The sequence below is a fragment of the Mirounga angustirostris genome, unplaced genomic scaffold, assembly GCF_029215605.1.
Source record: "Mirounga angustirostris isolate CCGP_5_RB_7025 unplaced genomic scaffold, mMirAng1.0.hap1 SCAF_2, whole genome shotgun sequence".
Lineage (NCBI taxonomy): Eukaryota > Metazoa > Chordata > Mammalia > Carnivora > Phocidae > Mirounga > Mirounga angustirostris.
Window position 1 is genome coordinate 176,814,901 of NW_026991710.1, and position 3,783 is coordinate 176,818,683.

At 43.5% G+C, this 3,783-nt stretch overlaps 1 non-coding gene across 1 annotated transcript; it reads right to left on the minus strand.

Moving 5' to 3' along the window:
• Window positions 1-1,726: 1,726 nt before the first annotated feature.
• Window positions 1,727-1,857, minus strand: LOC123849158 (small nucleolar RNA SNORA63). The gene has a single exon (XR_006791984.1). It is a non-coding gene; the product is annotated as a small nucleolar RNA SNORA63 (small nucleolar RNA).
• Window positions 1,858-3,783: the final 1,926 nt, after the last annotated feature.

Genomic DNA, 3,783 nt, shown 5'->3' on the forward strand with positions numbered 1-3,783 from the left:
CATCGAATTGTTCATGTTCCTGAATTCACTGACTAGTGTTAAGGAAGTGTTAAGGAAGATCCAGGAGGAGGCTCTATTTATTCTCTTGGAATCCACTGTGAATTTCTAAATTAAAGACAATTAGGTTTCCATCATATATGTGTCTCTTCTCTGTCAGATTTCATCTACAGTCCTTGTTATGTTGATACATTTTATTCAGCTTTTGGTTCAGATCAGCACCAAAGTAGGCTAATAAAGCCCTATCTGGTTTATGTTTTGTTTGGCCTTATGAAACACCCAAGTGTTTCATCTGGTAGAAGACTTAACATTCGAGACAATAGTTGGTCCTCAGCACGGTTTCCTTAGCTGGGGGAGGGTGGACAGGAAAAGAGAATCAGTTATTTCCCCCAGTATTCTGTAGACTGGACTGCAAGAAAGTTGGTGAATAGACTCAGGGCCAACACCTTCAGGTTCTAATAGAAATACTGTTTAAAGATGGGGCAATAGGGGGCGCCTGGGTGGCTCAGTCGGTTAAGCGGCTGCCTTCGGCTCGGGTCATGATCCCAGAGTCCTGGGATTGAGCCCTTCATCAGGCTCCCTGCTCAGTGGGAAGCCTGCTTCTCCCTCTCCCTCTGCCCCTCCCCACCCCTGCTTATGCTCTATCTCTCTCAAATAAATAAATAAAATCTTTTTTAAAAAAATAAAAGAATAAAGATGGGACAATAGAATAGCATATCTAAGATGTCATCATAAATGCTAGCCTTACAGTTTTAGCTTCAGATCAATTATTTGGAAGTTTTGGAAATCTTCCAAGAAGCTCAATTTAGAAAGGTATATACTTTGTAGAGTTAACAATTTTTAATCTGCCGATAAAAATCAAATATTCCTTCTCAGAAGATTTCCTAGGGTACCAACTTCCACAAAGTCTCCAGGAGTTCTGAAACTCCCTAAATTCTATTTAGGGAGAAATGGATATTAAATATACTTGTCCATGTTTCTCTGCACAGGTTAGAATAACCAATCGCCCTGATGTCTCTGGAACTTTCCCATCTGAGCACTGAAAGTCCCATGTCCACTGTCCATCCTGAGCAAACTGGGACAGTTGGTCACACTACAGAGTACCCAGAGATGCTTGTTTACCATCTATCTCTTTAAAAATCCTCCCTTCTGTTTGACTCATGCACTGCTTCATTTCAAACCATCAACACTGTGCCTAGAACACACACACACACGCACGTACACACACGCGTGCCAAACGCCCCCAGTTCCTTCTTCATAATGCTACTGCAAATACATTCTTCTCTTTTTCTTGAATTTCTACTTCACGTTTTTCCCACTGCCGTCACCACCCTATCTCTGCACAGGGATGATTCCAAAAACATCTTGTTCTTTTTAATCAAACTGCCAGAACAAATGTAGGGAAGAAAAGAAAGTGATTCCTGTGTTTCAGAGCTGAAACTAGATGAAAGGATACATCATTAAAGTTAAAGAGTGCCTTTTTATTCAATGAGATAAATCTTTTTTTTTTTTTTAAAGATTTTATTTATTTATTTGACAGAGAGAGACACAGCGAGAGAGGGAATACAAGCAGGGGGAGTGGGAGAGGGAGAAGTAGACTCCCCGCTGAGCAGGGAGCCCGATGTGGGGCTCAATCCCAGGACCCTGGGATCATGACCTGAGCCGAAGGCAGACGCTTAATGACTGAGCCGCCCAGGCGCCCCTCAAGTCAGTGTTTTACTTGGTAAACATGTCTGAGACCATGCATCCCTGGCTGCTAAGCACCATGGCGGACAGGGCTAGAAAGGTAACAGCTTTATTTTGAGCAGGGGGCAAAGACAAGGCAGCACTTTACAGCTACATTGTAACTAGATCCTGCATTCAATGAGATAAATCTTTACTGCTTATCCCTAAAGTGCCAGATACTGTGTTACACTGTCTTCCCAGTAAGACAAGCCCCTGATATCAAGCTAATACATGAGACAAATGTGTCCCCTTAGTTCAATAAGACTCACTGGCATCCTTGATGTCCTTCCTCGTTCCTTGATTTTCCACTAGAGTGGACACACACGGCTTTGGTTTTTGCCACCCTTTATCTCGGGCTGCTCATAGCAATGGACTGAATCCACTGCCAATTCGTTCTTTCTAATCTCAGTGCTGTTCCAGAATTATTATAATAAATCCAATTAATTTCTCAGAATGATTCCAAATTCTGTCCACACTGACACTCTTTCACACATCCATCATGTAGTGCAGGCCTTTGTCCTCTGTCTTGCTGAGATCAACAGCATTTGGTGGACTTGCAGCTAGTGTTCACTTTCCTACATTAAACTTTCCCAGTCTCATCAGGGTCATTTTCCCTCACCCTGTGGCCTTATGTAAGGAAACATATTTTCTCCTCTCTGAGGCTCCTCCTTTATCCTCTATCACTTCTTTAGCTTCTTTCCTCAATCATTATCCATCTCATATATTTTTTTCTGCCCTTTGCCTTCTCTTCAACATGCAAATATGCTTATATCACAATTACTCTTAAGAAGATTAAAAAAAGAGAGGGGATCTGATTCCACTGAAACTATGGAATTACCACACCTTTCCTGCTTTTCATTAACCCCCACCCTCCTCCCGCCCTCACCTTTCTCACCCATTGCTCCTGTCCATGTCAACCCCGTGCGGCCTGGGATTGGCTCAGACTACACTGAAATTTTCTCCAGGTGTCCCAACAAACAACTGGGAAAATGCGATGCCTCTTCTAGGCTCTCATCCAGCCCAGCCTCTTGGCCTCATTTGAGAGTGTTGTTAATGTTGACATCTCTCAAGTTCTAGATCCTGACTCTCCTTGTCCTTCTCTCCCTGGGCAAATCACTCCTGTTGCCTGTTTCTCCTCCATGCCTCCTGCCTCCTCCCAGTCTCAGTCTTGACCTCAACGGGTGCTATGGGCTGTAGCTCCAGCTCTGTTCTCTTGACTCCCATCTGCATCCCCCTCTCTAAACTCTCCCCTTCACTTTCTGTGCATGTTTCCAAACACGTAAAAGGCAGTTCCACGTGGAAAAAATCCCAAGATCCCAAGATCCTCAAACTCAATGTGCCAAAAATTAAGTTTGTTACTATCATGTCTAAAACCTGTCTCCTAGGCTTTTCTGTCTTGGTCCCGGCATCCACTCTACTAACTCAGACTCCTACCTTATTCTCTACTTTTTCTATTCCTAACTTCTAGGCATATTGCAAATAACATCATGTTACTTTTATTGTTGGAATTTCTCATTACAAATGGCAGAATGTCAACTCAGATTAACCAAGAACAGGGGAAGTACCCCAGGCCATAGAAAGGAGAGTTTCACGTGAATGCTACCAGACTTCTTTCTTCACCTCTCATCTGAGCTTTTGTTTGCTTTCCCCCTTTATTCAGGCTCCTTCATGGGAGGGGGCCATGGTCACCGGCAGCTCTGAAGGCACATCCTGTTAACAAGAATAGGAAGAGGCACTTTATACATGCCAGGCACCATTTCTAGGCACTTCAGAGCCCGCAAGGCAAGAAGAAAGAGAAAAACTATTCTCCACTTCAAATTTAGAAAATCCATACACAAAGCCTAAAGTGGGCCAATGTAGGTTATGTCCCCACCACTGGAGTAATCACCAGGTCAAGGATCATGAAGTAGAGTAACTGGCCAGACGTGGACATCCGCCTACCTGTCAGCTTGGTGTTTCATGTGGGAAGGGTCTAATTAATGAGAGCAGGTAGAAAACATGCAGGGTTAGATTTGCGGGTAAGAAACTGAAATGCAGAAACTTGACCGTGCTTATGAAGGT